Raw genomic sequence first — 26,833 nt, 5'->3', positions numbered from 1 at the left:
ACTCTCTCTTTCTCTCTCATGTTTTCTATTCATTTGACTCCATTCTATGTTTGATTATAAAATGTGTGAAAATTTTCTCCACTTTCAACTGCGACATTTAACCTATATTTTCTACAACGACGTTTCTATAATTGCGCTACTCACGTTGCACGTATTAAAATTTCTTTTTTAATTAAATCGGAATATTTTTCATGAAACACTGCGCGATTAAAGCCGCGGTATCGGCTCGAAAAATACAGAAAGTATTACTATGATGCCGCAGAAGAATAAATAATGGACGCGCGATTTAAAGAGACGTTAATAAATGGACGGTGGTGTAAATATTGGGTTAAAGTCGGCCGTGTCGAATTCGATTTCTCGAATCTGTATCACACCACGCGGATTGCATTTAAAATTGATAGCCCCCGATCAACGACGCCGCCTCCTACAATTGAATCTTCTGATAAATTCCCCATCTATCCCGACGCAACTTCAGCGGCGCCGGCTGCCACACATACGCAACATCTCCCCCGTACACCAGAACACCCGAGTCAAATAATTTCTCGAATTGTAATGTCGCCGATAAATCAATCGCCGTCGTTCCCCGCCTGCGACGCAATTGTCTTTGACAATCGTATTCGCGTGCTACACGTCGATTTGAGAGCGACAACTCTCCGCTGATACAGCGCGGAGAACCACTTATTTATACACATCTTGTCGATTTTTCTTCTCGCGGTCTAAGCTTTCGTTCACTCACGTAATAACTCTCGCAAGCAACTGCGCGAAATAAAACGACGGATCGCGCGAATCATCGAGCAGCGAGTAACAATAAGTTCCGTAATTAAAATATATATTGAAAAGTGCTGGAGTTAGAGTTTAGTAGATCTCATTGTCAGTATGAAATTACGATTCTTACAAGCACCGTACAATTTATCATTCATGTTGAAGAAAATAAATTTACAGTGATAGTTATTAATTACTCGGCGTTGAGAATAATTAATAACGTTTTACTACAAATGGAATAAAAGAGGATCGGCAAGGATCCAAAGCAGATTTGCGCACTGTGAGCTATTTTCGAAAATAACTCGCGATACCCAATAAACGCATAGGATGACCGTTCAATATTTAAATGTTTAGCTTGACTTTCCGAGTTTCGGGCTTTATCGTGAATCGAAAAGCCAACGAAAAAAAAGAGCATAGCTCGAGCGCGTTACAATACTGTTGTCCATTCTCGCGCGCAGCTGAAAACACTCTCTCACTCTCTCCCTCTCTTCTCTCATCGCGTTAAAATTCCGAGGACCGGTAGTTGCTCTTTGTATCCGATATATATCGAGAGCGCACCACAGGATGCAACCGGGAGAAGCCCAGAAAGAGGTGCGCGCAAGGTGGTACAATATAAAATCAACCGTTCATTTAAATATAAACGAGCCGCGTTGGACAAATACGTTTCGTCGGACCGATGAACACGTTATCCCCCGCGCCTCTAATTCACGATCTCCCTCTCCCGTACGCGCCAAGGCGACGATACAATGCCGAGGCATCATGCATGGTATAAGCCGTATTTACATATCTTGATACATACACATGAGAAAAATCGATGGCGGGCCACGATGGCCAATCAGAAAGCGGAAGGCAGGCCCTACGCACGGACGGTCTACGTGTACGCGGCCGACGCTCCGAGACGAATATATGTGCATATATAGGGTGTCCCGGACCTATCGAAAAGTATTCTAAAAAAGATGGAAATATAAGATGGGAGAGAGATATTCCGGAGAGACAACGAAGAATGATAGTGGCTCTTCTCAAAGAAATATAAAAGTCTTGGACGAATGTTGGTTAATGTAATTTGTGTGTGCGTGTGTGTGTGTGTGTATCATGGAAACGCGCGTCGGGAAATTCAAATTAGCAGAAGTCTCTCCATAAAATAAAATATCTAATTTTATGAATCGAAGATAGAATCGGTATCTCATATTTCTCCTATCCGCTTTACGATATACTCTTTGACTTTTTTCTAATATCGAGAGATGTCCTCATTTATCGGACCTATCCAATTTTCAGATTTCGATTCCTTGGCAAACAGACGAATAGAGCCATGGAGCTTGGATTTAATCCAGATGCAATTTTTTCATTGCTTTAGGCAATGTTAAATGTCTTCTTATTAAGTTTTAAATTAAAATTGCGTTAAAATCTGCTTAAAATTACACGAGAAATTAAATTTCCCTATTATAGAAACAATCCATTACTTTTAATCCCGCGATGCCGAGGAAATATAAAGGAAAGCTTAATATCGCACTGATCAAATGCTCTGAATGCAGCCGGGACACCTTATACATGCAGTCGACCGACCACCTCACTCGCGTTACGGGCCTATTCAGCGCGCGTTAGACAGTTCGTCGAAAAAGGCACCTACTTAAGTCCACCCCCTTCCTTTTTTTCACTTCCCCCGGCAACTTTTATCGGCTTCTGTCGTCGTACAAAACCGTGAATTCCCCTCGTGTTTCATTCAGAGGAATAACGAATCGCTTGTTTCTAAGAAAAGCGATACGCGCGCGGAAGGAAGAGGGGAAACGGAGACCAACGCTTATCGTAAACGACCAATTTTATTCTCGCCACGAGAGCTATTCGTCGTGCAAAGACGACGTAAAGACGTCTAGACATTATTATTTAGGAGGGAATCGGACCGCGACGAGAGCTTGCGGCTATCCCGCGGGAGACAACCGATAGAAGGGACGAGTGCATCGTAGAGTTGGCTATCGATACTTAACACTGCGAATAACCACCGATTATCGCCCACCATCGAAGTCGAAACATCGATGTTAATCCTTGATACTGGAATAGTTTGACTTCGCAATTTCCAAGTTTATCTAAACGGTCGACGCGTTTCACGCACCATTTTAAAGTTATAATGTTCTAACCAAACTCGTAATGTTAAATAATAATCGAGCAAGTATAATTAAATTAACATTCCACATTAATTAAATAGATAAAAGTGGTGAATATCGCTAAGAAAAACATAAAATTTCACGGCATCAATAAAAATATTGCAATTTTTTTGGCACTTTCGCAGTTATTTTCTTGTATTTAATATTTTATCAATATATTTTGAAAAAGCAATTCCAATCCACATAGTTTGTAGCATTTATATTATTATGTTTCTGTCCGTATATAAATAATAAAAAGCTTTTAGGAAAGAAACTATCGCGCGAATAATTCTTTTTTGCAGTTGCAATATTTTTCATTACGCCACCAAACACAGAAAATGAAAAAGTTAATACGAACCGAAGCGGTGAAAAGTGAATATCCGAGTCCACGCCAGAGAGGCAATACCTGAAACAGAAATATTACATTAAATTAAAATAAAAAAAAATTACAAAATTAAAATGCAAACGCGCAAATTTGTGCATCCGACTCAATAATAAGGCAGCACGAACGCTGAAAGCGTTCTTTTCATGCGAAACGGGCGTTTAGTGCGAAACGGGAACGTTATCCTAATGGATGATAAACCACCGGTATCTATCCCCAGCTGCTATTTGACTATCCATTTTTCTCCATCATACCCGGCTCTTAGCCGATAATATCACAGGGCGTAGCACCCGCCGTGTCTCATCCGAGCGCCGAGCATTGATTCGCCGTTTTCGAAATATCGATGCTCGACGGAAGGACCACCTATCCCCGGCGTATCGTTCGTCGGCGTATCGTTAAGGAAATGATAGTTCCCGGCGCGAATCGGCGGGAAAAATGGAACAGCAGGTGCCCCGCGCCAGCCACGCAGGCAATCTGTCAGTAGGTGGGTCCGTGTAATCGCGCAGCGCCCGAGACTCTTATGAATGTATGCGTTGCGTGTGCTGCCACGGAGGAGCGTTCCCCGGACGATCTAAAACTTTCCCTCCCAGCGGCGTAATTAGAGGACGTGGGGAATGCAAAACTGGCCACGTTTGCCGACGTCGATGTGTGTAACATTCATTAATTTGCTAGACCCGTATAATTTTTCATTCAAATTAGAATCATACTGGATATCTTTACGTACACATAATTTATTAGGTCCATATAATTTTTCATTCAAATTGAAATTATACTGACACCTCTGCGCACGAAAAAGAGATGCAAACGCATGTTCATGAATATCTATAAGAGAGGAGGCACGGTAGAGCGAGATGCGATTTATCCTTTCGCTATTAAATTATTTGAAAATCTTCGTTGTATGACGTTTCCAAGCGTTTAAACGTTAACGACGTGTTACGGTTGAAGTAATAGTGATTCTTAATTGCGCGCCGATTTTTCAGCGAGTAAATTTAGAGCAGAAAACAAGAGGAGAATGCTGTAGAAGGGAATTCTGCATAAGGAGTTAAATGCTAAACATGCTTCGAGCGTACAGCCACTTAGTTACACGCCGCTGTTTCCCCTCCATCCCACCTCTTCGCGTGCGGATTAGAGTGCGCTAGGCGGACCCTGTTATTTTTTTCTGTTCGTCACGCTAAAAAACGAGGGCTCTCGAGCAAGACGCGTATAAATTTCGGCCTAATTTTCAAGGATCTCGCTCGGAGACTTATGATCATGTAAATCCCCGCGCGATCGTTCGTGCTCGAAGGTCGGCCGTTTGTTAACGAAGATTTTTCTCGTCTCGCCGCGCGAAACAAATCATGTGTGGCGGGCATTGTGCGCGGTGTGATGCAGGATGTCAAAAAAAAAGATCTGTGTCGGCATCTTTTCCACACGTCGGTTGGGCTTGGATGGAACAATCGGTTTTTCCAGGGAAATCCTTGACACCGATAGTGAGCTGCTTTGCACATTCCGAAATCGACAATGGGTCGTTCTAAGTTCTCTGCGGCATGGAAATCCGTAGTTTTGTGGTAAAGCCGCTTAAAATTCTTCCTCAAACTGATATATACACATATACAAGCGCGGGAAAAAAAAACCTCACCACTGCACTTCAAGTCTATGAATTATTCATGATTGTTATAAAAAACGCGAAGTACTCGCCTCTTCCGTAAAATTCGTTAAATAAATAATATCCGCGAGATGAATAGAGGTCCATGAAATGTAAAAGCATAACGTGAAATATTTATTTTTCTTCGTAACAAACAATTGGCGTAAGAGAGAGGTAAAATGATGACTAAAAGCGGCTTTATTTTACAACAATCAATATTATTTCGCGAGTTGAATCAACTGCAAGTTTTCATTTTAATGAAAAAAAAATCGAAATAAACACCATTCGCGACATTTCCATTTGTATGATATTAACACAGTAATGGTGTATTCTTAAATGAAAAACTCTCTCTTCCCCCCCCCCTCTCTCTCTCTCTCTCTCTCTCTCTCTCTCTCTCTCTCTCTCTCTCTCTCTCTCTCTCTCTAAAATTGTCCAGAAATAACAAGCACAGTAAATTTCTCTTATTCCGTTGGAAAATCTTATCTCTAAGTAAAATATTTTGCCTTTTCAAGTGCATCGTACGCATTCTCACATTTTACGCCAAGTAAATTTCAAATATCTTCAGCTGAACAAGTTTTTCACAAATCAAATATATTAATCATAAATTCTTCCAAACTGATTTTACATCAATATTCTAGATATTGCTAGAGAATAAGTCGGCAAACCTTGATAACGAATTTTATTCACCTTGAGAATGAAGAAAGATCGTATAATTGTAAATATGGAAGCGCAGTCTTTCCGAGTTACGCTTCTTATTTGCAGCTGAATTTTGCAAGAACTCTTGTGCAATTCATAAAAACTTGATTTTAAGAGATGATCATTATTCTTCCTTTCGCAATAAAAAAACAACGAGAGTTTTGCAACCACATACGCCTCATATCAACATCTTACAGATTTGAATGAATAATTTGCTCATTTATTTATTTATTTATTACTACGAAGCAAAGTTGATATATCGGATTACAGCAAGCGCTGTTTATACAGAGAAAATGATAATGGCGTTTGTATTCCTAACTTTGCCTTTATTTACGCGAAACGCTCTACCGCGGATGAAATGTTGAACTCGAGAAGAGATAGTTTTCAAACCTACTTGACCCTTATATTTCAAATAGAATACAATTCCAAAAGCTCGACAATTTATTTTAGAAACTCTCCATATATATCGACAGAGGACATTCGTCATTTTACCTCCAATTTCTAAACGTGACATTAATAATTATGAAAATTATAATCATTATGTAAATAATTCATCAATCGCATAAATAATATTAAGCGTAATTAGTAATATATTACATATATTATCTGCAATAATATATATTGAATAAATATCGGCTATTAGCAAATGCGTATTCTCGTATAACGGATTGATTCGAGACGGTCTTACAAAATCGACAATTGTTTTTGCAATGTCGAGCGCGTTGGGGTCTTTCGAATGGCAAAAAGGAAATCATCGTTGCGACTCGAGTCCCCCGCCTTTATCGCTCGATCGAGGAACGGCATTTATGATCGTGTATGACCGCTATTATTGCGGTCTGCTGTCCGGCAACCGTGACGCATATCTACACGCGCGTAACGATCGTAGGAGACTTCCGGAAAAGAAAGAAAACTCGGGCAGCGTAATAATCCCGTTGGAGACTCCGAACTACGCGCGCAATTACGGTAATGCGGCGCAAAGACAGACGGGAAAGAGACAAGGAAGGAGAAAAATAAGTTCGTTATTTCAGCGCGAGTGTAACGTTAAAATAACGTGTACGGATAGTTTTAAGAGAAATAAAGGAAACGAAACACCGAGAGCACGATAAAAATACATAAAATATAATACGATTGACACTTCTTAACAACGGTTTCCGGATTAAAAGTTTCTCTTAATGTTCCATTTTTTCAGCTTAAATACAATATTTTAATTATTTTAATGGCCATGAGAATCAATGCACAAAGTTGTCCGAGTAATTGCTCTACTGTTTTCCGCCGTACAGGAGCTAACAATCCTTTTTAGATTAAAAAGGAGGAAAAGGATGAACGAGCAAAAACATTTTTCTTTTGAACAAAATTTCTCGCGGAAACGGCCAACCGACGTGCAAATTGAGATGTGAAAAATGTAAGTGACAGGCTTAGCTGGCTGTTCGTCGCTCTTCTGCTTCCGGTGCGCACACGTGTTTGTGAAATTCTTTCGCTTTCCTCGCGTCTCTCGCTTGCTCGCGCGCGCGCGCGCGCGTGCGACCGTGAAAAAGAAAGGACAAGTACAGCGCGTGCGAGCGCGACACACTCCTTCCGCTCGAGAGCTCCCGGGGCGGCTCGATGCTCTTCTCACGAGTGAACTGTTGCAGCAGCTGAATATTACATCGCGCGCCGGCACGATGTACACGCAATTGGACGTCAAGTTTCCTTCACGTACGCACACGTTTACAGCGTTCATGTCGAGCGTTATCCCGAGGCATAACTTATATGCGCTCGCGCGCACCTCGGCGCCTAGCGCTGAGCACAACAAACTTACGAGCAGCTAATGTTTGCGTAGTCGCGGGAATTAAGGATGCGCTCCGCACCCCGTTCCATTCCCCGCCCCCCCTCCGCCCTTTATGCGGCGCATAGCCGAGAGAGCGTCGCGGAGCCGAGGTCGCATGGGCGGCCCCCCCGGTGTGTTTATGCTCGATATTACGGAAGTTATGTCGTAATAGCGCTTTAGTTTTATACCATCCACACACCGTGCGTTATCTCTCCTTCTCATCCTCGTTCTCCTGCCCTCCTCGTCGCCCCGGTTTCTCGCCGTCACTCTTCCCCGCGTCATTTTACGGAGCGATAAAATTACCAAGTCGAGTGACCACTCACTTTGACGACCATCTCTCTCTCCTCCGTGGACACGTGGACGTATATATTTACGACTGCGAGATAACGTCGGGCGGGCCGTGAATCCGCCGCTGCGAAATAATCATTTTCGTCTCGTCGTTTTTATTGTGAGCCGGCGCGCCGACTGTCGGCGGATCGACATGCGGCGGGGTAGAGCTTTCCAAACCGCGATTGCCAATTTTTTGATTGTCGCGCGCGCTCACAAAGGGAGGTACTAGCTGTCGCTGATGACAGATACTGTTCAATCGGAAGGGCGGAAATATTTCTGTACGAAGAAGTCGAAATGTGTCGGTTTGAAGTGGAGTGTTTTGCGCCGATCAATCTCGGGAATTTGTTCATCAAAATGGTTGTTTCGAAATGGCCGCGTTACTGTTTATTCGACTTCGCAAAATGGCACGTCCGATTGGACGTTGTTATACAAAAATATCATGCAGTAGCAGTTTTAATTAATTTAAGTCTAAAATACCGAGTCGCGCGTTGTTGATCCAATTATGCCTACGATTCGTTTTAACGAATATTGCGGATTATCATATTTTTGCATAACATTGTTAAAAATTTGAGCAACTTTAAACAACGCGATAAACTGTATATATATATATATATATTTTATTCCATTAAACTGATTGAATAAAAGGAGAATCGGATTTATCTCTGTAAATAGTCGAATAATTCGGAAATTTCGTTAAGTCATGTCGACAATCAAACGCTCCTTTTACTGCCCTTCCGATTCAAGTAGATAAATTGACGATAAATTTCCCGCACATATGGTGTATAAAAAATTGAATAACCGCTAGAGTCTGACAACTTTCTTGACTTATGTATCTATCTGATTGATCAGGCGTATGTTGGCTTCCATCTTCTTTTTTTTTTTTTTTCATACATAGGCACGATCGAAAGTTCAACGTTCTGTAGTCTAAAGTTCACTTCTTAGTTATCGCAGTACAGTATGATAGTATACAATCATGCATATAGCATGTTTGTTCAGTTAGCAGTTAGAATTCATCAACATTTAATATTCATATAATATTTAATAAAAAAAAAGCCGTGGTTCTATTGAAATTATTGTACACCGTAGAGGTCAATGCCGTTTTCCCTTGCTCTCGATATGTTGTTTTATACAGAAGTTTCAGTCTTTAACCTTTTCGCGACAGCGAAACTAGTTGTTAAGCACTACTGCCGTACGTGATGCAACGAAACGCTATTCTACAGAGCCCATTATCCCTTTACATATGTAATACCGAAGTGCATAAACTTCGAGTCATATCGTGTGAATTAGCACATCTGTGTAAACCGACAACCAGGAAAGTCGTAGCATTAAAAATTTTATTTCGTGAGATGCGCGGCCGTCGTGACCTTTTTGTGGACGTGCCGACGTGAAATAATTAATGCAAAAAATTGCGCTGCTGATTAAAATATCGCGTGTTACAGAACACGATGCCGATCGACTTCCTTGTCCCGGACATCGCACTTTTCGAAAAATCTCATGGAGAACGTGCCGTCGTCGCGGCCCGATCGTGATCGCCGGTTCTACGGCCTAATGAAAATGGCATCGAGAGCGGAGCGTTGCGCGGCGCGGCAAAAACCGCGCGGCAGAAATCGATTAGCCCTGACAATTCTCGACTAACGGCGAGCGCATTTCTCGAGAGAGACGATACGGGGGAAAGAGAAGGAGAGCGCGCACCGAGAAGAATCGGCGAGGCCGGCGCTGGAAATTATTGTTGTGATTACACGTTCATGCGGGACCGACCGGGGGTTCCGACCGCAGGTATAAAAGAGAAGAAGCGGAAGGATGGAGGAGGGGAAAGGACGAAGAAGTCTTGTCCGAGGATACAATATCCTCGCGAAACGTGCCCGGATTTTATTGAGAAACGAGGGACGAGAGAGAGTCGCTGAGAGAGCGGCGCCGCGCTGTGCCGCGCGCGCGACCTCCCGTGCTACCACGGTCCCGCAGGCCTTAATCTCGTCGATTATTTCGTTTGGGGATGCCGCCGACAGATGGTGGGTTCGAGAGAACGAGAGAGAATCAATTTCAGAGAATCAGCCCCCCGGGCTGCGTTCTGCCGTTCGCAGAAGAAGAAGGGAACGGAAATACCGAGAAACGTCGAGGAGCAATAATCCTGTGCGTCCGCATCGGCCATCTTTCCGCCTTTCCCCCCTACGCCGTCGCCGTCACCCTCTTCCAGCGGAAGAAAATTAAAAACTTAAACTGTCGATCGCGACGTGCAACCGAAATCAATTTCCGATTAGCGGTTGCCGACATCGGCCAAGTATTTGCGTAACTTGAAAGCAGAATCGGAAAATTAATGAAAGGATTAACGGAAGAATTAACGAGGTAACAACTCGAGTATTATAACAATATTACTCGATATCTCGATACCTCGTGCCAGATTTAATCCTAATATTAGGTATATATATAACTGCAAGACGAAAGAAAGAAAAGAGCGACAGATACATTTTACGTAAAATTACATTTCCTGATATTAATGTTTTAAATAGATAACATTACTTATCGGAAGACGTTTATTTCATAAGAGCGTTTCGCGAGACTAAAAGAAGGCGCGCTTCGAATCCGTTCTTCGTTCGAAATTCCACAGATTTCATATGCACCAATCTAATATTTATCTTCGATTTAAGAAGCCTAACATAGATATGCATATACCGTCGAAACCAAGCGCAGACTATATGGAATATTCGTTAAATATTTGCAGATTCGCGCGCCGATCCAGCATTGTCTCGATCTCGCGGCACGCTATGGATTACTCAGCGTGTATCGATTATTACATTAGCGTTTACCGGGCCGTGCGAACACCTGGGCCTGGGAGCGGAATCAATTTTTCAAATTGTCGGCGTGCTTTTGCAGAGGATATATTTACCAAGTTCGGGAGGTTAAAGCGCTCAACCGTGAGCGCGCGCGGTAACGAACGATCGTTAATAAACTTTCGGCGTTTATCTCACTTTTCCACCGCGATAATTACCGCGATGCCTCTCGTAGCATCGTAATCCCCGCGTAACGCACGAACGTACAACGCGGAGAGAATCCGCACAACGAGCGACTCCCGCGGCGGCTCGCGGTTCGGGTTTCACATCCCGAAGTGGTCTCGTCCTGAAAATTACATACTCGTTATCCCGGAATTTCAAGGTACGTATGTATGTAAAATACTGCGCGTCGGGGAGGGAGAGAGAGAGAGAGAAAGAGAAATGCATTGAATGGACACGCGGTATACATGCACACGTGTGGCGCGTTTTACGCGCGTCTCCCGCATTCAGGCGCGGCGCGGTTCGGCTCGGTGGAGTTAAAACCGTTTTACCAGAAGTGGCAGCACGTGATTACAGCGGTTATTCTTGGCTTTGAAACTTTGATATATTCGTGCTCGCTCTCTTTCTCTCTTTCTCCCTGAATCCGTACACGTAACTAGGGCGCGTCTCCCTGTGTTCACCCAATGCGGGCGAAAATAACGTGCGCGGTAGAGTATTGGGAACGTGTCGTCTCTCGTTAAATTATAAGTTTCATCACGTGTCGCTTACCGTCCACCATCACGTAAAGCGCATTTTCGGCCGTCATTCAACGATATTTGTACAGTCTCGTTCCACAAAAACACTGAGTAACGTGGTAACCGAACGTCAGACGGATATATAGAGTGATCCGTTACTAGTCGTACAACCGAGAGACAATATTTCCACACAAAATAATAAATTGAAAATTTTCAGAAAAAAGTAAATCAAATTTTATTACCTTATCATCGAGACATTGTTGTCAAAACAATTTCAAAAATAAATCTCTTCTGTCTTTTCAAATTTACTTGAATTTATGTTGAACAAAAGTCACTTGTAACATATAAAGATTTATTTTAAAATATTGTTAAAAAATTTGTTGCTTCGTATTATTCCGTATTGTTTCACTTAACTTAATAAAATCATCTTTACTCAAACAAAAAGATATTTTGGATTAATAACTATTTAATATCGTGGAATGATTATAATGCGTGTGCAAGCGAGAGAATCTTTGCCGCATAATAAATGAAGTGGTGAAAATGATATATATCTCAACGTTTATGACAAAACTAGGTTAATACAATAGTTATAGTATAGAGTGCTTTCTGTGGCTATTTCTACAGAGTACTGGCTAAACAGTGCAATGATTACTCAACGTATGATACAATGAGCAAGTCAGCAATACAAATTGCTAACTTAAATTGTAGACAGAGCTTTCATCTCATGAATTAGTATTGTCTGCGTTTTCAATATTTAAAATATTTGATTAAAACATTCATACGAATACACACTGATAACTTGGTACAATCATACATTGTTATGATATAACACATTGTTATACTGTTATAAATAGTTGAATTTCATCATCTAATTTCGACACACACACACACACACATCACTTCTCAAAAAATTGAAATAAACCAATTATTTGATAAACAAAATCGCGTACGCGTTTTTCCTACTTTAATATTTATTATCTGTAATTAAAAATTTAGATGTATACGATTATATTTTTGCCGTCTTATCTCGTTTAGAAATAAAGTTCGAAAACTGCTGTTAATAGTTCGTTCTTAATTTAACTTTCTTCTAGCCGATTTAAAACAAACTGTTTATTCTCGCGTATATAAACAAAGAAACAAATAATATAATTTTGCAAAAATATTAGACGTACTTTATTAAAAATATCTATTTCTATATACTTTTTTGTACAACATAAATCTTTGTGATATACATATATTTTTTAATAAAAAGATTAAAAGTTTGTTAATCTTGTAACTTCGTCCTCTTGTTAACGCAAAAAAGTTTCTTCAGCTATTGCTCCATTTGCACTTAGGAGACACAAACACCCCGAACCATAACTAGCCTAACAAGTCATAGGAAGCATACGACAAAATCTGGTTGTTAGCGGTATCTTCTTGCTCGCAATAAAAATAAGATACCGAGAGGACCGGCGGTGCTTGCAGAACTCTCAAGAGGGATATAAACGATAAGTGACGGAGGTAGAATCGCCGAGAGGTTTTCAATATAATCATAAAAGTTTACTCCCGTTTCGTGTGTATATGACATTGATGCGAGTGCTCATGATATAGTAAAAGTCATTATAACTTGCCGGCAAACATCGTTACGCGTTTATCTACGACTGGGGGATGGACGTTTAACACCAGTTGTTTTTGGCGTAACGATACGACGCGCTTCGGCCCTCGGAAACTTTTCCCAGGCCAAGATAAAATATGCCTCGTGCGTTGCGTCGCTGCGTATGAAAGCTACAGACGCGACGTGCCCGGCCAAGCTCTTTCACCATCAAGTTTTTGCTCATTACGTGAAAAGCCATGTTCTTTTCATAAGTAGCTACACAATTTTGAGCAAAACACCAAGTGCTTTCAATGGAGAAAAATTAGAGTCTCCCATTTAAACAATAGAGTTAAATATGATTCTAAAATTGCACTTGCAACTTTACATATCGTATTTTTTGCAAGTTAAAAAATGTACGTGGTAGAGCATCTAAAAGAATACATTTAATCATCCCCGTTTTCGAAATTGCGGAAATGTTTGACATCGCATAATTGATGTTGTATACAGTCTCGATCAAATATTACATCTGAATATTTAATTTCAATATTGACGCAATGTTCTGCAAAATCGTGGGCTTTCAATCGAAATTTTATTCATTAAGTGAGAATTTAATAAATGAGCGCTGTGTGATTAATGGGAAAATATTTGTCGCTGTTAGAGGGCTTTCAAACTTGGAAATATTATTGAGAACGAAGTTGTTGTGTGCAATTTTTCTTCCCATTATACCATAGCTATTCCTTTGAACCGTACCACTCCATCCTTAACAATATTTTCGAAAGCAACAGAGATATATCCTTTCAGATGCCTTCCGCGCGGCTTGTATTATACTCATAATTGACGATGCTAGGGTTAAAAGTGTCATTACGTTCGCCCGCGAGTGTTTACCTAATCCGTTATCGTTTTCCGCGTGCAAAAATATAAGCAAAGTTCGTATTTACGATGCGGCCAACTTATGGAGGAAAAGAGTACGAAACCCGAGGCGCCCCTTTCCGACTTTTAAACTTTGAAATTACGTCCACTTCTGCACTGGCGACTTAGTTCGAGCGAAATAAAAATGTTGCAAACTGTACGGATATTCAGAGACGTTTTGGAACTTATTTAGCGAAACTCTCGCGATCAACTTTCGCACATTGCGAATCCGCGAAGAGAGAGAGAGAGAGAGAGAGAGAGAAAACGAGATACAGCGGAGAGAACGCGTCGCGTTCAATAAATTTGTCTGCGCTTACCGTGGCAATTCCGTCGTACACCGTAGAGAGCAGTCCTTTATATTTATTTAAACAGAAAGTTAATAAACCTTCCTTTACTTTCAACCGGTTGGAAGAGGCGCCTCTCCTCATCCCGCGCGATATTTAACACCAAAGTTTCCAGCCGTAGAGTACGCAATTCCACTTTCGGTTATATTTGCGCCGCGAGTTTTCCGCAATCATAACGAAGTTCCTTCCTCGAACGGAAAGTTATTTAATTCGATATCGGTGAGAGTACTTTCCTACCGACGCGGATCCTCAATTCGTTAATTAACGAGAACGTAAGTATGTCCGTATTTTAACTCTTCGATATTTTTAGATCGTCCGAGCGTCATTGTTCGAGTACACTCGATAATAATGTAAAATCATTGGTTATTAATTAACGATATTCATACAAATAAATGTAATTTTATAAATTTATCGATTTAACTTTTTCAACTGCAAAAGCATACATCAAGCACTTTTTATAAAACCCCAAGCGATTCTGTAATGAAATTAACTTCGACATTCGACGCATCGGCAACCCATGTGTGTGTTAAGGCAATTCACGTCATGAAATCTTATTTCATTTTTTGTTCGATTTTTTTACACCCGCACATGGATTATACAATTTTTTTCCCCAGATGTGGAAAAAGCTAACGAGCAAAAAAATTTTCACGCGAGTTTATCGATATTGCGAGCACGTAGCTTTTTCAACGCGACACGCCGACATTTGATCGAATGAGATTGGAAATCATGGTAAAAGCGTAACTTGGCAAAGATCGCACCATCGATCCATCCGCATCTTGAATTTGCAAATTCGGCGGGATGCTGCTGTATCCGCGGGAGCGCACGCGATGCGAATAACGGCGCAATTTTTCGCGATACGGTAACGCGCGACGGATGTGACGCTCGCAAATAATTCGACGTCGGCGTTACGGAGGACGCGAGGAGCAACTGGAAATAACGAGATTTGCGGAATGGAAATGGAATATCTCCTCCGCGGAGGAGGGGAGGCCGCATCCCGCCGCGGCGAAAGATTCGCGACTTAAGAGAAGAGATTGCCGTGTACCTCCGTAATAAGCAGTAAACGTCCTTTTATTTCGCATCTCCTCCGTCTCTCACGCTAAGCTTGGTCACTGGGGCGTGACCTGATAAATTATTCATACTTAGTTTTTTACCCAAGTATTCCGCGAACTCGACGTCTTTTACGTGTTTTCCGAATCTTCGTTGTTTATTGATGGTGTGGCACACGCTTGGCGCCGCCACTAAAACAAGAAGACGCATATGAACGAACGCGGGAGAGTGGAGGTACACCAATTCCAACCAAATCGAGAGTGTATCGCGCAAGCTATTTATTTTGTATTCTGTAAAATAATATTTAACTCTCCTCTATTATATTCTCGCATATGAGGTGAATATTTTTCTACTAAAAGCAAGAATTCCAAATAAAAGATTAGAAGAATGTGTAAAAATACGGCGAAATTTCAATTAATAGAGAAATCAAACAAATTTCGAACCATAAAAAGACATTGAGTTATTTTGAAATAATAAAAAATTGAAATTATTTAAAAATATTTGTTGACAGGTCATTCACTGGCTCGTCTACCTTAATACGCGTAAAAATATGAAACGTCATACATGGCCGATTTCATCGAGCTTTCGGAAATTCTCGTTAACAAATGTTACACTGACGAGCTATCGGTTTTTAATAACTTGTTAAAAATAACAACCAATAGAGAAACGACTTAACAATTGCCAGCGCTGGCGATCGATGTAACAGTAAAAAAAAAATTTTCACGTTTAAGGGATCGTCAAAGATTTAACGGGTGTTATTTGTCCCGATGAGAGGAAGCACGGTGAAATCGGCCGTTAGTCGAGCTTTCGACCGCGCGCTCGAAGTCGCAGCGGAAAATATCGAATATCGCGCACGGATAGATAGGAAAGTAAACGAAGCAATATGGGCAAAACTGGAAATACGGTCGATCGCGGCCAGTTACAGCAGCGTAGCGCAGCGCGTTCGAATATGCGACGCGTATCGGGATTCGGCCGATTAAAATGCTGTTCTGGGAGAGCTCCAATTTAAATCCAATTATTAACGGCGAATGAGCACGCGTATTAACGCTAAGTGGCTCCGGCCGCATCATGAACCGTGTGACGTCGAATCGAAATAATCGCGATTGCCCTGTCGCCGACTTGTCATTCTCGATGTTAATATCGAGATGCGTAACACGCGCGCGACGCGATGGATTATCTTATCGCGTGCGCGCGTGTTCTGTGTAACGAGTCGATTTAGGGGTGGCTCTATTTACTTTACCGCGGCCTTGCCTCGCCTCGCCTTGCCTCTCGCCTTGCCGCCGTGCGACATTAAGGACGCGTATCCTTGACTTTACGACTGCAAGTCGATCGTGTGCATGCGTGAAGGTCGCTTTATTATAATTAAGCATCGAGTTGCGTTACAAGGTCGCGCGTTTTGTTTTACTACAATCCAGGTGGTTATCAACAATAATATAAATTAAGATAAGATTTAATTCTACTTATAATTTCTTGTAAGATTCTAGATAAACTCGTTGTTCGTAATTTGCCGCCTTAAGATTTACATAATAAAGATTCGACAATGATAAGAATTACTAATAAGTAATTAAATATTCCCGAGACCTATTTGCTTTCGTATTTTATACACCGAAAACAATCTTGCAAGGCTATTGGAAGGCTCCCGACAAAAGTTAGAAAAATATTATGCATACATAAAATGTGCGGTTAATACAAAAATTTTTAACGTATCCTCGCGACAGAAACGTTTTCCGGGACCAGATTCTGCAAAATGGATTTCCGCTGCTGCACCTTATTTTCTCAGCGAGCATGTCAACCGAATACGGTAAAAACAACGGAAAATTTCACCGGTTGCGTTTACGCAGACTGCAAAAAACCGAATTTAAATTGCATTCCCGACTACGAGCTTGCGACCGCGTATCACGAATGCGTGTATACTTGCATCCTCGCATTCCGTCCTCTTGTGGACAAACACGGTGTGTATGGATCTCTTTCGGTTAAAAATAAAAACTACTCTTAAATGAACCAAGCATTCACGATGCTCGTCACAAACGCGTGTGCTCAGCCCGCCGAAAAGCTTTTCGCTTGACGAAGCGTGCGCGCGCGCGCGCGCGCATTTCTGTAATACTGAATAAGCAAACATTATCTCCCAACGCCTTCAGAGGCAAACCGTAAACATATCGCGTTTCATGCGATACACACACGATGCGTATACGCATTACACGGGAGAGGAGGACCGTTCAACTTACAACAAGCGAATCCCTTGTATCCGCGGACCACGGTGTACACGCACGCGGCTTACGTTACATAAGCGTCCCGCAATAATCTCTAGCCTGTGCGCGATTCATTACCTCCAGCATCGCCGCAATACTACACCTCGGGAGATAATTTCGCGTTGCGTTATTATGTCACGCGATATTCGAACTATACTATATAAATAATAACTCGCAATCAACGATAGTGGAGACGCTTTCCTCGCTTTATCATAACGGATAAGTCTCCCTACTATTTTACGCGTGAATAAACACGAAAAAGATTCGTCAGCGTGTTTTTTTTTTTTTTTTTCAGAATGATAAAATTTATGTTTTTAACGATTGATATATTATTATAATGTTTTATATATCAAACGAAATAATTCATATTAAAATGTTATCTAAAATGCAATTATCGTATTTTGCCATATTTGCAAAATATTCCGCCATCCGCGAATAATAAAGGTTTTAAAGATTTATTCAAGCTTGAATTATGATTTTATAAATACAATATCGAATAATAGCGAATGCTTTTGTATTTTATATAATTATTTGAAACGAAAAATAATTATAATAACAGATTGAGAAAAGCAAATTGATGTAATTTATACAAAGCTTGAGAATTAAAAAAATATTACAATTTAATAATTTATATCGCAAACATTTTAGAAGTATCATACATAATGCTACATAAATTCATTCAAAAATCAGCTAAAAATGTTTCAAATAAAATATGTAACTCCGAAAGAAAAAAGTAATAAACGGAATTGTCAATGCAAAAAGTTCAAACATACAATTTTCAAAAAAGTTTGCACATAAATATTTTCTGACGGGTAAATCCTCGTACCAGTTTTTAGCCTCTCTCTACATTAACATGTCAACAATGCGATCACGTATAAAGAATTGATTTTACGATAAAAAAAGACGAGCCTTGCACTTGCTTTGATTTATTACTCGATAAACACGCTCGCGACAAGCCAACGCTCTCGATGCGGGCGCTTTTTTTGCGGGGGCGGAACAAGAAAAATCTAAAGAAAAGGAAAAAGGTCGGGCAATTCGCGCCGCGATTACGTTTGCACTGTCACGGCGAAAATCCCGTCGCGATGGCGTCGCAGATACGGCTACAGATTTTCCACGTGTGTTTAGACCGGCGGGCGCAAGCGAAGCGAGGAGATGCCACGACCAGCCGGGAATGCAGAGAAAGGCAAGATTCACATCAGGCTGTGCGCGAGCGCAAATGCGCGCGCGCGCGCGTGCACGGTCGGGCATTTGTTCCGAGATGATTCCCAGATGCTTGATCGCTCAAGCAGATATAATCCCACGAGCGGGCAAACGGGATGATTTTAAACAAAGGAAGCCACCCGGTGAAGCATGATCGAAGTTCGCCACGGTACGTGGCCGTTCTCCTCGGCTCGGCGGCCACCGCTCTATCGGCCTTTAGACGCCTTCGAACCGCCGGGCACGAGAACCGACCTTCGGTATGTTAAGGTGCGTCCAGACTAGCCGCGTTACCGCGCGCGCATTGTGTCACCGTAACGTTACAAGATGACATGCTGCGCCGCGTGTCAAAACTCTGCTTAGTTAACCCTGGATCCCGGAGCGACGGTGAGCAAAGTTGTGCCGCAACGAGTGCCCGTATCGGCGACGACAAAGATTCGGAACGCGAAAAAAAAGAAAAAAAAAGAAGAAAATAAAAGAAGACTAACGTTCTTTACGGCCCCTACTTTTTTTCAAGGTAAGTTGCCCTATTACTCCAACTTCACCCCGGAAATAGAGGTCGTAAAGAGCCGAACTCCTGTACCTTCTATCTCGATTTTTGAAAGGAATGTAAACTCCGCCACCCGCATAATATTTTCCGTCAGTTTACGTTTCGGAACGATGTTGAATTAGTCGAATTGTTGCCTAAGAAAGGACTTCTAAATGCCGACCCTCTGGCTTTGCTTATATGGCCTTGCAAATAATGCGCTTGTCGTCACATTTTGTGACGACCGTTCGTCCCGTTCACAACGGCCACGATGGTTGCGATACGCGGGGTCGGTTTATAGGTCTGGACGCACCTTTACAGCGGTGCGCCCCGTGAAACGCTATAGTCTCTTCGGCGAGTTTATAATGTAGTCTTCTCCCCGGCTGCCATAGCGCGCGGTGTGTTGGCGGTGTCGTTGCCCGTTCTCCCGAGGAAACTCCCGAGGCGAGCACAAAGGATCCGAATAGCCGCGGCGCCGCGGCCGAACATCACCGCGAAATGTCATCGGCTTTTCTTGCGATACGTCCCGACGTTGATTAACACGAACGTTCGCGTTCGGGGAATAATGTTATGAGTCACGATAAGTGGGTCGGATGTAGCCTCGGAATTATGATAATGAATGTACACGCCGCATTAATTAAAAGTGAGAAGCGCTAATGAACGTACGAGTGCACTTTCTAATGCGCATTTTTATCACGCGTTATATAACGTGTAGGAGTTGCCTGGGAACAATCGAACTTTCTTCGACCGAGATTCCGCAGTCAATTTTGAATGGATTTACCTTATCGCGAACCTGAATGGAATATCGACTTTTTTCACAAAGAATTTTTTTTTTTTTTTTTTGGAAAAAGAACGCCGAAGAAAATCATTTATGATCGCCGATATTTTAGGCGTATATCTAGTCGAAAAGGCCTGATATCGAATTCCAAAAGTAGGTCGTCTAAAATGCAAAAGTACGACATAACGGCGTGTAACGATGAGCATAAGCGACACGAAAGCATCGATTATTTCCCGTCAATTCCTTATCGAACGTGGCGGAATAGGGCCGTGACTTTCGGTTTTCTCGCGCGGCGGCCTTATCGTGTTTCGAAAGCACACTTTCTCACGCGAACCGTTCGCTATACAGCGCCGATGCCGCCGATAATGCGAAGAAAGCATAACCCATTAAGCGCGCTCGCGCTGAGTGGCGGTTTTCGCCGTCCTTTTACTCGAGCACGGCTGCATTTTCCTCGAGGTTCCACAAGGTCTCCGACGTCTCCCTTGTGCACGCCCGATTCAGGTCACTCGCACTACATTAACTTTACAAAATCTGTACAACCTACATCGGGTACGATACTTCGTTCCGAGGATTTCTTACCATTGTTCTCCGCGTACACTCCCCCCCCCTCCTCCCCCACCACCCAGCATTTATCTAACAATGTAGAAGTCGATAATTTCAAAAGAGCTTATTTCCGAACCACTTTACAAATCCCCGGTTTTAAAGAACTGAGATTATGTATCACAAAGCGTGATACAAAGGCAATAATAAATTCATAAATACACGCATCAAAGAACTAAAATGCTTAATCGTTATTTTGTATAGAATATTCGAAATCTTTCTGAAAACGTCAAATAAAGCCATTCGGAATTTGTACTTGTATATATTTTTCAAATGACAGGCGGAAGTGCCGCGCGCATTCGAAACAATTCCACCAATTTAATTAAACAAATGTTGAGCAAAGAGAAGAGCATGGGAAGTGGAGTGCACGCTCGTACAGCCACTCGAAATTGTCATTGTGTCAGGAAAGAGATAACACATGGGAGCATTACTCACGGTCTACTTCATTCCTCTCGTCAAGTTTAACGAACGTTTAGCGTAAGTAAGAAAATTGAAGGAGGAGCGCAATTCTCTCCGTGGCGCGTCGAGATTCCTCTCGGCGCGCATTGGTACATCTTCGTCTTCGTCGTCACTGCTACTGCAGCTTCACGGGGCCATTCGGCGTTTTTCATTCTCAAGAAGCTGGCACAGCCATTCTCTCACGCGAACCGGTAACTGTGCCGCGGAGATTATGCAAAGACAGCATCATCGAGCGAGCGAGGGAGCGAGCGAACGAACGAACGAACAAACGAACGAACGAACGCAAGTCTCGGTAAGCGGCTCTTTCTGCCGGTCCATTCTTTTCCCTTGTGCCGTTTTGTGCGGTTAGTCCGGCCTCTTTGCTCCATCACAGAGCTCTGGTAGCTTTTTGCTTCTTGACGGTAGAGCGACTGAGTGAATGAATGAGTGAGCGAGTGAGAGAGAGAGATTTTTGCTTCTTGAATTTATTGCGAATTGATATTACGCTCTGGCTCTTTGCATTATTAGCGCGATATGTCTCGAACACTAATTAGGCAAAGTCCGATTGCGCGTCGCAGTCGTTAAAACATTGCCAATAATTACGCTAGTCGTAATTACGTTGTCGTTTATTCGTTGCGCGCCGCAGCTGCAACTGCGTGTCGTGCGCGTCATTAACGATTAATTGCTTCTCGTCTCCCTCTGCATGACGAGAGAGTGATTTAGAAAAGATCCCAAATACGGTATAAATTATGCCGAGAGAGCGCTAGCACGCACACGTGTATGCCCCGGTAAGTGCGTAATTACGACGAGATATGTAACGCAATGCGCGGCTACGGCGGCAGCGAATTAAACTCGAATCAAATTATAATTTTAATCTCGTATGTGCTTGACTTGCCGCCAAAATCTCTGTGATAACTCGATCAGCGCAGTTGCACCAGAAGCGCTGAAATTTTAATCACGATTATACGTCGCCGAATACCGCCGAACTTTGCCTCCGCTTCTCTTGCGAATATGCGAGCACAAACATTTGAATCGTCAAATATAAACAGTCGATTTTACGCAGTTAACTTTGTTCTAAAATTACGCGATTACTCATTCAACTAAATGTGCGTAAATAACAGCGTTCCGCGATCCAATAATCATAATATATGTAAATAAACCTCATTTTGCAATGAAAACTCGTATCTCTCATCCCATTGAGTATTAACGATCGAACTTTCGTAGACGTTTTCTGCTCCAAATTAGCCCCGCAACCCTATCGACGTGTTCGCGCGCGTTTCTCTTCCAGAGCGGCGTGTCAGCGCCTTTTTGTTCTTTCGCACGTTCGACGTGCGGGGTCGACGTCGCCGATGAAGCGGATGTTCACGCGCCTCTTGGAAGCTTTCGTTAGGTGCGCGCCTCTCGTTACTCGTTCGAAAGCGCCCTCGTTCTTTCACGCGAGAGACCGGCAACTGTGTTGTTGATGATGCGAGAAGAGCATCACCCATCAAGCGTGCCGAGACGAGCGGCGGCGACGGCACGGCGGTTCGTCTTTACCGACCTTCCCTCTTCGTTTTTTCTCCCTCGTTACCTTCGACTCCCCGACATTTGCACTCACCGTGCCGTCGAGGCCGCGCTGAAGAGAAGGCAGGCACACTTATATGCCGCACCTTTTGTGCCCAGGAGAATGTGAGACGAGTGCTCATCGCGGCGTGACTCAGCCGCACGATTCACCGATTCGATGAAAACGTATTTATCATTCGTTTCTTTTCGCCCTTTCTTGCTTTCTCTCTTTTTTTTTCTCTCTCTCTTTCTCTCCCTCTCGACAGATAGCGATGGTATCCTGCGAGACTGAAATCACGTATAAATTTATACGACGACAAGGAGCGAAGAGCTCATATATTCGGCTCAAGGAGCTGCTAATTCCATGAATTAAGTTCAATCCGATTTTCTTACCGCGCAGGCTGAATGAACGTTCATTCAGTCTCCCCGCCACAAAAAGAAAAAAGTCACGTCGTTGACAAACTCCATACGCTCAATTTGTGTTGAGCTTGCAAGCTTTATAAATAGCTCCCGAGTATATATAAGCTATTTTTTATCTTATGCAGTTTATTTTATGCTTTTTAATTTTGTAAATCTAAAGTAACGATAAAAATAAGTGCAACAGAATAAATTGTTACAGCTTGTCGATTAGCAAGACATATCAAATAGCATAAAATCGTGAAAGAACAATGCTGTCGATATTTAATTATCATCCGACATTGCGGTTAAATCCTGCATTACGGCGCACAAGTACATTTAACGATTCCTAAAGTAATTACCAATCAGCAATCAAAAGCGCCACTGTAGCCACATCAAACTCAAGCTTCTACATAAGTTTCCTTTCCTTTTTCTTCCGGAACTGGAAAGAGTTTAATAAAGTACCTTTATTTTCTGGAACGCTGAATAATGAAAGCGTATTACTCTGCAACGCAGATGAGTAAGGAGCAACAATGAATATTCCCCGAGTTTCTTCTCTTGAATTGTTTACGATCGAGAAAAATTCCTGCGGGTCGCGTAAATATGAATCATTGTTAAGGCGGTAATTGGATCGTTTGGAAAAAAACATTCGGATGGCTCGCTGCGGGGCTCTTTTGTGAAATCAAACCCGACGCGGATATCAAAGGCCAAACAACAACACAATAATAAAACACTAGCGCGCTCGTATCATGCCTTACTTCGGGCGATCGTCCTTTCCGCGATTTTTCTGATCGTTAATGTTTAGCGCTCGTGACGTTATTCTTGCGTACAACAGAATACACTGTTTGTCTCGTCACACTCAACATACTTGCTTCGACAACGCACAGTGATGCCGAGGCGGACGAAATTGCAATTTTTCATTCTTCTTTTCATAGATGATATCCGAATATATCAATGTTCTCACATAGATAGATAATATAATATCGCGACAAAAATATTTTAAATAATAATACTTCTAAATAAAGAATATTGTACAAGTTTTTCAAAATTAAATGAGAAATTAATGTAAAATTTATTTCACATTAAATTTAATGTAAAGTTTTTAAAATTTTACGTTAAATTAGTGTCAAATTAATTTTACATTAATTTGATGTAAAATTAAAAAAAAAAATATATTTTTAAAAATCTAAATATCTCTAAATTTAATATCGATTTAAGCCTAAACAAAACAATTCTTACAGATAGATAAAGTAATATTTTAAAAAATATTTCTCTAAACAGTTTCTTTCACTAATATATCATAATCCATTAGCCATGTTTGATGTGATAAAGAAGCGGCGAGGTTTTGTTCGCAGAACTATAGCTCAGACACACCAATGTGCGGCGGTGAGGAAAGAGAAAGGGAAGGTCCGCGCGCTTCTATACACAGGGCTTTTATACAAGGAACGTTCGATGAGGCTCGAACGATGTGACTCAATGCTGTAGGCACGCGAAGCTGTGAAAGAATTTTCCCCCGGACTCACGGCTTATCGTCTATCATTAAATTCCGCGGTCGTTAACGAAGGAGAAGGGAAGGCGCGTACACTATAAACCGAACCGAAGTGGCAATCGCTTTTTCTACTCATCGAATAATTCCTCGCCGACGGAGGAGGAGCCGCGCATTTACGAGTTGTACAATTTGTATACACATCACCGACGCGAGGCGCATCCTCGTGAGAAGGATTGCGCGACGTGGCGGAAGTGAGAACACGCACGTACACGTCGGCAGGTCGTGTGAGTTCACATTCGAATCGTGCAGTTGAATCGGTCACTCTGCAAGCGCGAGTCCGATAATTAAAGTCGCTCGGGTAAAAATAGTGGAAGCTACGTTATTTCTGGAAGCTTGAGATATTGCCTCGCGGGGCTTTATATCGCTCTCGGGCGAAATAACGTCTGGCTAGTATCTAAACGGTAGCACATACAGAAGCAGCAGCGTTACCTCGGCGCATCCGCGCGCACAATGTAAGTTTGCTTTAGCGCAACAAATTCCACTCGCTACTCCTTTTCTTTCGGAAGTTATGAATTGTTGCTGTTCGAAAGCGACCACTTCAATTGCAACGAGTTAACTCGACCGTCCGCGTACGGCAAGCTCGTTCTGCGTTCCTGCGAATTGCATTCGCATCAAGCGAATTAACGCACACACGGCCGAGCGCGCCGCGATACGACGATGCGCTTGCTGCTTCTCGTCCGCGCTTCGCGCGGTATTTCTCTCCCGCGAGATCTCGAAATAGTGGCGTAGAATCTGGGCTACAGGGCACGTAACGCGGACTATTAGTTCGCTACGCTTCGGCATGCGGCAAAGCGTGCCGAGGAACTCTTTCGCTACGCTTCGCGACGTACGCTCCCTGAGCGCAGGGGGAATCAACCGATACTTTATGCAACACGCGGCGCATATCGGTATGCCCGACGATCGCCGAAAAATACCACAAACATTGCGGCGCGCTGCTGTGTTACTCCCCCTCCCACTCCTCGCTCTTTCTCCGTTCGCCCTTAAGCATCTGCTTCCTCTGTCTACATCGGTGCATCTGGTAATTGCGGCGCGTCCGCGAGAATTAATTCGTACGATTGGCCAGGCTCGTTTTTTCGCGGTTTACTTGCTCGTGAGAAAGCGCACTGTGTGTGCAGCGAATGCGATTAAGGTAAGTGGGGTTAAGTACGTACATTGGACGAATGCACACGGGGTGGCTCGAAATTCGCAGAGCGGATGGACACGAATTTTTCACTCTTTTATCGCTCTTGTTTTAAAGAAATTTAATTATATTGCACTGTATTATCGCGTAAAGAAGAAAAAAAATTTTAGTCTGATTTTCGAATCTTCTTCTTTTGCGCCTCGACAACCGTGAATTTTGTTTTCATTACATTAGTATTTTCATTACACGTAATGTTCCGCGACTTAGAGAACAGAAGATGGAAGGATATAACGCGATTAAATTGCCACATCTATGTGTCCTACATACTCGCGTACCCTCTTCATTTAATATGCCTTAATACATTTTTAATCGTCCCTTTGATGCATAACTCTCGTAAGACGGCGACGTCCTTTGTACGTACGCTTGCCGCTTTGCCTTAATCGAGGCATTGTATGCGAGCACTCCACTCGGCTCAACCGTCTCCTCTCTTCCTTCCCCCAGCGGAATTTCGGATCTGTAAAAATCCGTGAGAACGCGACGACAAACGACGAGAGCGAATGTCGGGCGAGCGCGCGCGGCGCGAGTAACGGCGACGAGCGGACGCGTAATCGCGTAAATGCCAAAGAGACATCGCAGGCGGCCTCCGGGAAGATTTTCTACCACAAAAGCGGCGAAGAGAGATCCGCTGGCAACGAAGGAGGACAACGGAGAGAGGATTTGCCTCTCGTCCCCCCTTCGGCCTGGTCGCAACGGTACGACGTTCCAAATGGACTCGCATTCTAGTAAGACATAAGGTCATCGGATTTTTCAATTGTAAAAGCGGGACGCGGACGTATTTTAAGCTCCCGTCCGGAATACGTCCTTCCTTCCATTCCCGAAAGTAATACGAAAAGTAAATATCCCTAGGAATGCGAAAGGCAGAATTATCACCGAATTTTGTCGAAAACGGTCCCTTTATTCCTCTTGCTTTCACCGGACTAATTCGTTATCGAACTGTTATTGCAGGAGAACACGGGTTCAATTATTTATCTACATGTTTTCGAGGAGATTCTCTTCTAACGAGCGCTTGATAACACGGAGACTCAAATTTATCAAACAAGACTGTTGTTCTTGCATTTCCGGTTCATTCTTTTTTGCGCCCGTCCCCGCCCACCCAACCGTTTAAAACGCATCGCCCGGTCACCTCGGTAAGACAATGGCGCTGGATTGCGAGATCGGGTATCGCGAAGCATTCACCACCAGCACGCCAATTACAATTCTATGCGCATTATATGCTCATTAGCGTAGCCGTATCTCATAGGGCAGGGGGCGGCGCGCAGCGTAC

At 42.7% G+C, this 26,833-nt stretch overlaps 1 protein-coding gene across 3 annotated transcripts in view; it reads right to left on the bottom strand.

Annotated features, from left to right (window-relative positions):
* Positions 1–26,833, bottom strand: part of LOC105676557 (uncharacterized) — a 120,506-nt gene that overhangs the window by 71,982 nt on the left and 21,691 nt on the right. For 2 of the 3 annotated variants that reach the window (XM_012374562.2, XM_012374561.2), the window contains exon 2: positions 3,259–3,306. The exons of the other annotated variant lie outside the window; for it this stretch is intronic. The gene's annotated coding sequence lies outside the window, so the exon portion shown is untranslated. The remainder of the gene's footprint in view (positions 1–3,258; positions 3,307–26,833) is intronic. 3 annotated transcript variants of the gene reach the window in all.

This window comes from Linepithema humile, chromosome 3 (assembly GCF_040581485.1).
Source record: "Linepithema humile isolate Giens D197 chromosome 3, Lhum_UNIL_v1.0, whole genome shotgun sequence".
NCBI classification, from domain to species: Eukaryota; Metazoa; Arthropoda; class Insecta; order Hymenoptera; family Formicidae; genus Linepithema; species Linepithema humile.
This window is presented reverse-complemented; position numbering and strand designations above follow the sequence as displayed.